We start from the raw sequence: 10325 nt of genomic DNA on the forward strand, positions 1-10325 counted from the left end.
CGTTACAGTGCGACACTTAGTTTTCTGGTTGACAAGTTTATTCTCTTTTGCTTTAATATTTCAAATTCAATATACCCAATTCACCTTATTCATTAAAGCGAAAGGTAATCACTTTTCAGCAGTATGGATGAAATCAGTAACGAACCTAAACGAAGGATATATATTTGGACATCGCCACGATCTATGGCCACGGCCTTCACGAAGTGTATAAGTTTCGCGGAAGGGGTGAGTTTATTTACTTACAATGGGGAACACTATATCCCTTTTATTTGGGAAGTCCTACACTAATGCCCTGATCGACCAAACTGCAACATGGCTGAGATCACCTAAATCTCTCTTTATGTTAATTACCGTAGAAACCCGTCTATAAGGAATAGAAGCGACTGTGATGATAGCATATTTCACGCTAGCGCCCTCCACAATATTATATCATTATGGAATTTGAGCAAATCATTTACCGACACAAGCAGGTATACAATGTATTATTTTATCTTTATTTCGCATCTCACGAGCATAGCTCACTTGGCAAGGCATAAGACTTTGGTTCTTTAGATCGGAAGATGGTGAGTTCGAGCCTCATCACGGTCACACAAACTTTTATAAACAAAATATTGTTCAAACTTTTCATTTATATTTTCTTGCATTTTCTAAAGACTCCTTTCGTGATCATTTTTTTTTCATATTTAGTTTAATTTATTCTATTGTTTTTCTTTTATTGTTTCTTTTCTTTGTCTTTTTTTCTTGTTTAATTTTATTTTTTCTTTATTTTTCTTTGATTCATATAATATTGGCAGGATAAGGAGAGGAGGGAACTAAAGACCCATTCAGTGATTTGCTCATCCGGACGATCGTAAAAATCATCAAAATTCACCTTTGTCATTGTCATAGATGTGGTAACATAGCCTGCTAGTGGTTCAGCAGAAAACCGTGTGACACATAATATACATTTGGCTACATTTTATTATACGATAAATACGAATTTATTAAACACGGTAACAAATATTCTCTAGCAGATCGGTTATACGATGGAACTGGTATAAATTCGGGATATTAAATATCTTCCTGACGAGACAGATCTGCGCATGTGGTCAAAGACGATTCCTTACTAGCCACAGACCGTCCGCTGGAATTAGTTGAATCGCTATGGCTGTTGGTCGGACCTCTCATCTCTCCACATCGATTGTGACCTATCCCCGACATTGCCCTTATGAACTCACATCCTCCTGTTTTATTCAATACGCTGGCGAAGTTACGTAATAATCGGATTAACTACCATAGCAATAGGTGAAAACAATTTTGAATATACCGCGTTATACACTGATACGTTCAGGCGGTACCTCTTCATTGAACCATATCATGCTGCACCTGTAAGATGTTTGAAAAGACCAGTATTGTATTCAATCTATGATTGCAGACATACACAGTACAGGTGATGAGTGTAACCTGCTTGTAGCGCAGCGCGATATGTTCAAAATTGTTTTCACCTATTGCTATGGTAATTAATCCGATTAATTACGCAACTTCACCAGCGTATAATGGCCGAATAAATTCTGACCATCACTTGGCTTGTTGGATTCGTCTATACTACAATTCGCTGTCGAAGTGACGTAATAATCGCAATAACTACCATCAAGCAGATTGCACTAATCACCCGCGTATGTCACCAAACATAGATTGAATACCACTCTTTTCATAAATACTAATCTTACATGGCGAGTGATTAGCATTTCTTTGACAACTATGGTTTAATGCATAGGTGCCACGTGAACGATGAAGTGCAGGGCTATATATTCGAAATTGTATTCATCAATTGCTATGGTAGTTAATCCGATTAATTACGTCACATCGACAGCGAATAGCCTATACGCTGGCGAAGTTACGTAATAAATCCGATTAACTACCATAGCAATAGGTGAAAATAATTTTGAACATATCGCGCTTCACTACAAGCAGATTGAACTCATCACCTGTGTATGTCTGCAATCATAGATTGAACACAATACTGGTCTTTTCAAAGATACTAATCTTACAGGTGCAAGTGATCAGCATGATATGGTTCAATGCATAGGTACCGCGTGAAAGTATCAGTGCAGCGCGGTATATTCAAAAATTGTTTTCACCTATTGCTATGGCAGTTAATCCGATTATTACGTAACTTCGCCAGCGTATAGTATGGGTTCAAGTGGAACAAAAAATACTGTATGTCCATTGCTAGCTATGGTAATTAATCATGTTAGTGTTTACATCACTACTTCGGTGAAGACAAGAGAAGTGTGCCTTCTCTACCAACGCCTGTGATATAGCAGGTGCAAGCGAAACAAAATTGAATGACCAGAATAGTTTCCTTTGTCAGATGAATTGATTGAAGTTTTTGAAGACACTCTATTCTTGATGGGACAATAGATTCAAATATGGAATAATTATTATTCCTCATCTATTTTTTTTATTGAAAAAACTGCAATTGTGGCAACAGAACAATATTTATTTTGATTTCATTTCAAGTAGAAACAAAATCGTGCTTAAGCCAAAAACGCACCCTACCTCAAGAATTGGGATGGCACAAAGGTGCAACATAGCTTTTTATTGCAAAGACGAGGACAGACAAGTAGTTACAACACATCTGTCTAACCGTGGGTTTCGCTATTATTTAGAATAAATGCTTTTACTAGTTTCTATAAAACCACAAAATTACTAAAAAAAAACTATAAAAAAACTTTAAAAAAACCAAAAAAAAAAAAAAAACACCTAAAATTAAAAGTAGAAAGGTAGATTTGAAGAAAGATAAAAAGAACATGTCAAAAAGTTAAAATTAAACGAGAATGAAAAAACGGAACCGGTGCCCGGACCATGCTCTCTTCAGCATGTCTTCACTTCCAAAGTCTGACGCTCTATCAATTGAGCTATACGATCCTGATATACGAAACAGTCGTTATTATGTCAATACAATTGATTGGTGTTACAACATACTTAGATGGAATGCATAGCCACCCAGTGCCAGTATATATTTGCTCAAACTCCAAATACAACAAGCAACCAATTTTATTGAGGGCGTTTCTTAGGTATATCCTTGTAGACGGGGTTTTACGGTATATTCAAACCAACGTGGCCATTTATGGCACACCAAGTGTTCGGTAATTTGATGAACTTAGTTTTTCACATTTTTAACTTGAACTTTGTTTTTCAAACATGGACTTATTTTTTCAAACATAAACAACAACATTTATTTTCATTATAGACTTTTTATAGTCTATATTTTCTTCATTTCAGCTTAATTTAGCAGTTGTCATGGTTGTGTGTAAATTCCTATTACTATTAGATACGTTGTAATAAAACATGATTTTAAATATTTGTATATTAATTTTCTCTGAGGGCTTGCAGCAAAATTGATATTTTATTTTTCTTGGTATGGGTTTGTGGCTAGTAGTCAGGTAATGATGAAGGCGATGATGATGATGATGATATGATGATGATGATGACGACGACGACGACGACGACGATGATGATGATAATGATGACGATGATGATGATGATGATGATGATGATGATAATTAATACACAAACGACAAAGAGGAACAAACATGCCTAGCATGTAATTCTATTTATAACATGGAAAAATTTGACCTCTTATCTTCTCGCAAACTAAGATTATGCATATTTTATCTCTTCAATAAACATTGTAAAAGTCGATTTGGCCTTGGCACGTGGGCCTCGTCCTCTATAACAGCAGGTTTACTTTCTTGTTGAATGGAGGCCTCGAGGTCACTGAACTGTGTATTATTTTGGAGATGATGGCTCATACAGGGTGTATCAAAATGATTGGTACCGACGACTTCTCATTTTTGCAGAATTGTTTGTACTATTTTTTGTACCAGTGTGGGGTTAATTGTTTATATATTTGAAATTATAGTAGTTTAATCTTCTCTAAGAATTTTAGATCATAAAGATAGCACATTCCGTTCAGAAGTTACATGATTCTAAAGGAGCTAAGAGAGTAGGTGTTTTTACACTTTTCATCGTAACGCTGGGAGTAGCGCACCATTTTCAAAGCTCTAATTTTACTACAAATACCTTGTGAGAATGATATCGAACAATTTAGGTGGGGTGGATGAAAGAGGTTTGTGTAATTTACACCTTCTAGGGCGGTAATTTAAATTGCAGTAAGATGCATTGAGATTAGCTCCCAGACGCATCAACCTATTATCTTCAGATTATTAGATCAATAAGTTAACATATGCCCCTTTCTATTTAAAGTACAAAAACTATATTAATTAGTAATTTCATATTTTTTATATATTTTTGAAAATGCCACACATCCCGGTACCAATCATTTTGATACACCCTGTAGCACACGTGTTAAGCAAAAACATACATGAGAAGTAAGTAGGTTACTGTGAGTGATACCATAGAAACGTGCTCTTTGTTTAAACATTACAAGTAACATGAGTGGCAAACATTAATGTTTCATATTGCTTGCAACCCCTCCCCAAAGCAATGTTGGAGCCAATACTAGACCAATTGTCCGTTCCTGTCTCAGTATCAAAACAACATTGACTGGGTGGGTGCGGGAGGGGGGTTGAAAATTTATTACTAAATTAAATCCTTCATCACTGCCATCATCGTCACCATCACGACTCATCATCATCATCATCATCATCATCATCATCATCATCGTCATCAACAACAACAACAACAACAACAACAACACCATCACCATCATCATCATCATCATCATCATCATCATCAACATCAACAACAACAACAACAACATCACCATCATCATCATCATCAACAACAACAAAAACAACACCATCATCATAATCATCATCATCATCATCATCTACACCATCATCATCATCACCATCATCATCATCATCATCATCATCATCATCATCGTCGTCGTCATCATCATCATTTACACTATAACCACACAAATAGAAATCTTACATTAACTGCAAGTCATCAGAAAAACAAAATATTTAAAACAAATTATTGTTTTATTACTGCGCGCACAGTTTGCAACAACAACATCAACTGCCAGATTGTGCTCAATTGAAAAAAAAATAGATTTTTTAAAGTCTAATATGAAAATAATTTTTGTTAAACTTAGTTTTTCAGTTGATATGCTAAGTTTATCAAAATCCTGTCGTAAAACTAAGTTTGTCACCGAAAAACTAGTTTATCTCAGATAAACTAAGTTTATCTACTGATAAACTTAGTTTTTCAGGACATTATCCTTGCGTCAATATCAGATAAAAATCTAATGAGGTAGAACCAGAAAGTGCATCCACGTTTACCTGTTACTCCGTGTTCCTCCGGACAATTTCGTTATGCGCCCAGGAAACTTCTATCCAAAGTAGGTCGTTTGCTTTCAAAGTGTAACGCGTTGTACCAGAAATGCGCGCTAAGCGCTGAGTGCGAAAACCTTTGTAATTCTTAAACTTACATACACAAATTGCGTTTGCATTATGCAGACATGCAGACATAAAGGAACTATGTATTTATTTTACCTTGGCGTGGCAGTGATTTCAGTGCATTGATGCGGGGTTTTTCGCGAGCGCATCTATGCGGCGTCTTTAAACGCGTTCGTATGTGATTTGAGCGAACTCACGTGACTTGAAGCAGTGGCGTAACTCCTATGGGCTCTGGGGGGCCGCGCCCCCGGGCACCCGGGCTAAGGGGCACCCTGGCCAGGCCTGGATACACATGCATTTCGACACGAAAATACTTTGTTATAGGAACGAAGTGGACACCTTTACCTACCATGAAGAGAATTAATCTTCATTTGGGTGCCCCCCTCAACACAAAATGTTCGCGCCCTTCGCGCGCAGTGCACCTTAACTTGTCATTTGAAAGACCGAAATTCAACTTGATTATACCAAATTAGTGGTATTTAAGCCTGACATTTCGCGCGCCCGCGCGCAATTGTTTTAGGAAGAAGAGGTATTTTGTACTCTTGCTCCCGGGCGCCACAACCTCTAGCTACGTCACTGCAGCTAGTGATACAAAAGTAAAGCCATTGGAGAAGATGAAAACATTTTTTGTTAACATGAAGTTCATTGAAAGATAAAATTAATTTGATCGGAAACACTATTTTTTAAAAAGTTATTCGGTAGGTATATATGGCTTTCAATCAATGGCATAGCAAGCTTTCTTGGTCGGGGGGTAATATTTGAGGGCAAAAACGAAAGCAATTTTGCGCTTGCATAATTTTGACCCGGTTTTCAGAGGAATTATACATATACCGGTTTTCTTAGAGAGAGTATGTACATTTAAGTATTTGATCTTCCCAAAAAGGCTTTATTGAGACAATGTGCGGGCGTAGCGAGCAAAATGTTTGTATTTTACGCTATTTGGGCCCATGATCTGGGTGGAAAGGGCTTATACTTTGATCAGCTCCTAATCGGCGGGCCTTATAACATCGCGGATTAATATCAAAATATTTTACTTTGAGAATTGTTTTGTCACACCTCTCCAGAAGCATCACAAATTACTAATGCAAGTCCTATACTTTATCTACTTTCTTTAACATTAACACACAAAATATAGGCCGGAAAGGTCAAATAATGGCTCTCTTAACGTGGGTCTACTTTTGGCGTAGTAGTAAAAGCCTAACAAGTCCCACCTATTACGAGCTGATCAAAGTATAATAGGGACATTGTGCGCGCGAGCAGCGCGCAAATCTTTTGTATTTTGCACTATTTTGGCCCATGGATGAATTTTGGTGGAAAACGGGCTTCTTGCATGATGCAGTCATGTCTACAGTAGAATTCATCTCGACCGTTGCAGGACTTAAACCCCATTAAAAGCTATTAAACCAAGATAACACTCATTGAAACAGCTCAACTGATTAAATCGGATCTTCTCTGGTTGTGCACAAGTGTCTGTTTTACATGTGCGATATCGCAATAAAGCTGGTATTATAGCTTCAGTTGGGTAACCGATTATAAAGGAAACAAAAGGAAACAATGGTATGTGTACCTTTGTTCACGAAATGAGACAATGGCGTGCCTTTTGTAAACCAGCATTCTTGAAAATGAGCAACATAATGATTGTTGACTTAACACGGTTTGGAAATAATTTCTTCATATTTTTGGTGTTATCTGTCGTTTACATATCCTTCCTAAAACACAAAAGTGCGACCCTCTCCAAACACCTAAATTAGCTAAAAATTTAGGACATGTTACAAAACTATATTGTCTAGAATTTTAGAAGAGTACTTTTAATATTGGCCGGTTATTTTTCACACAGCGACGTTAACTAGGCAATGTACTATTACCTATAACATTAACTAAAACACCAAAGTACGCATACAGAGGATGATTTAAGGAAGCCCCATCATGCACTGTAAAAGTGTTATCACTAGAGTTTCAACTGCCACTTTACTTTTCAAATCCCATTGAACTCTGTGCAAAAGATGTTGTTTTAGAATTGCCCGTGTGTCGTCATTATATTGGTCGATTTCAGATCTAAAGTGATGTATGCATGAAGGATAATTCACACCTTCTGTAGATAACATAAAATGTGAAATCGACCAACTTTTGGAAGGTGTTTTTATTGTAAATATATCTGTCCAAATTCAAATTTAACCATGCACGTGTGTATGCAGTGGGCGGGCAGTGTGTCATGTTCACTCACACAGCTGTGCTAACCGCAAGACTTGCTGGGAAGTGCTTAAATCATCCTCTGGTACGCATATTTCCAAACATCTAAATTAGCTAAAATTTAGGACATGTTACAAAACTATATTTTCTAGAACTTTAGAAGAGTACTTTTAATATTGGCCGGTTATTTTTCACACAGCGACGTTAACTAGGCATATCCCCATACTTTTACCGTAGGCTATTTGTAGAGGTCACGCGTCAATGGGAAAGAGCACTGTGTATTGTGCATAGGAAAACGGACAGTAACTGCAGTATATGGTCCCTTTTCTTTTCCTTTGCGTTCCCGATTTTCTCTTTCAATTTTTGTCGGAAGAGCACTTTTCTCTTTCATTTTTTTGTCCGGGTGGGGGGGGGGCTTTGCACCATGCACACCATTGGTTAGGGGCACCCGATCTACTTTCGCCCCCGGGCACCCTGAACCAAAGTTACGCCACTGACTTGAAGCTGCGACCGATGAAATTCGCACTGACGTCACTGCCACGACAAGGTGAAAAAATGATATAGTTCGCGTCTGACAATCCTGTGAATCAAACTCCCCACGAGGAAAGGCACCTCCCTATTTACGCGATACTAACCAATCGCAGGATGTGCTGCATTTTGACTGACAGAATCGTCGGAGGCGAAGTTTTTCTTTTTTTAATTTGTTATTTCCGATGGCGGGTTGCGTTACACGCACAGAGGAGGTAGAAATCAGAGAGCGTACAACCAGTCAAAGTCTCCGCGTCATCCGATAATGAGGGTCGATTGTTCCATGAAATGCTACAGGCGAGACTGCTTCGCAATTACCGCGTATTTTCACGGTCTATCGCGTAATCGCGAAAGCACCCAACGCTCTTTCGCGTATACGCGAAGGCACGCAGCGCTGACGTGATTGTTAGACACGACACGATCGAACAATCGGCCCTCATGATTATGCAAGAACTCACCGCATACGATACACGGGGACTTTGACTGCTGGTACACTCTCTGTTTTCTTTCTCCTCTGTGGTTACACGCTTTGGATATAATCTCTTTGAGTAGCCTATATCAGGATTGTGGCGGCGCTCACTGGTTACAAGTAATACTTTAAATTCTTTTGAAAGGAGCCGTTCTCCCAGGTGTTCGGTAATTCGTTAAACTTGGGGTTTTTTCAAGCTGAGATAACCATAGGTTTTTCTGAGATAAACATAGTTGATCAACAGATGATTCTTCATCTTTTATCATCGATAGTGAGTCTGGGATGTGTATCACCAGGTCGTGACTTTTTTGAAGTTAGGCTTAATCACACTCTGAATCTAATAAGTCGATCTAATGTTTTTAATTCTTGATTAAATTTTGGGTTCAGGTCATCAATGAGCCATTTGTCACAGCTCATGTTTTTGGTCCGGAATGCACGGCAGCAGAAGATGACGAAATGCAACAAACATTCACAAAAGGCATCGCTACCCCAATATCCGAAGCGGCAAACGTGGATTTAAGTTTCGATGAAAGCATAGCTACGTTCAAGTGGGTCAAACAGATGTTGGAATCACCGTTTCCTGGCAAGTCCTTCGTTTTCGTTCACGACCAAGCTTTCTGTCTACGATCCCATGACAACATACCACGTGGATATACACACTCGTTTCTTATACGTAATCCATATAGGTTATTTCCATCATGGAAGAGGATGGTAGTTACACATGTGCCATCGTTTGTTGATAAGCCATTCACTGACATGCCGATGTACTTGGTTCCTGCAAAGTTAGGTTATGGCGAGCTATACGATCTTATGGTCCATGTGAAAGATAAATTAGGCCAACTTCCAATCGTCATTGATGCTGATGATCTGCAAGCGAATCCTTCGTCAGTTCTGCAACAATATTGTCATCTCCTGGGTGTGGAGTTCAAAGAGTCAATGCTACAATGGGAAGCGGGAGACAAGATAGTCGACACGTGGATCATATCTAAGGCGCACAAGCAAGGGAATAAGATGGAAGAAGGCGGTGGGTTCTACGAAGATGCTTTTAAGAGTACGGAGTTTTATCCTCCAAAAGAATTACCATCTCGAGAACAGATTGATCCTGATCTCCTACCACTGATCGATCAATGTATGCCGCTTTATGAGAAAATGTACAGCATGCGAATTCGGCCATGACATTATAAACTTATGATGAACGAATAACACGTATACAAATAAAATTATATAATTCAATTTAGTGATTGAGCTTTTAATCTCATTAGAATTTTTCTCAAAGGCAAGTGACAATACAGCACACAAAGAAGAATACATGATCAGGCAGAAGGATATAGAAACCAATAAAAAACATTATTATGTTTTGTTGAATCCAAGTGGGTAAAAATATTGGATCCAAAACATAATAATGTTAAAATTGGATGCTTTACGCTTAATATTTGTTGGTCTCGCTATGAGTTTTAAAATATTGGACTCAGCTACGTCTCGTCCAATATTTTAAAGCTCATAGCTCGACCAATAAATTGGGCTCAATCGTTGGTTCCTGGAAAATAACATTATAGGCAGAAAGTGAAATGACTAAAGTTGGGGTAGTAGGGAATAAAATAAAATGCAAAAAGAGAAAAGCATGCGGGATATGGATGTCGAATTTTCCCCATGATATAGGCCTCTCCCCAGTAGCCTTTGGAAGCGCATAGTAATTGTGAATACCTTGATAAGAATTCTAGAACCGG

This window comes from Amphiura filiformis, chromosome 19 (genome assembly GCF_039555335.1).
Source record: "Amphiura filiformis chromosome 19, Afil_fr2py, whole genome shotgun sequence".
Taxonomy (NCBI): Eukaryota; Metazoa; Echinodermata; class Ophiuroidea; order Amphilepidida; family Amphiuridae; genus Amphiura; species Amphiura filiformis.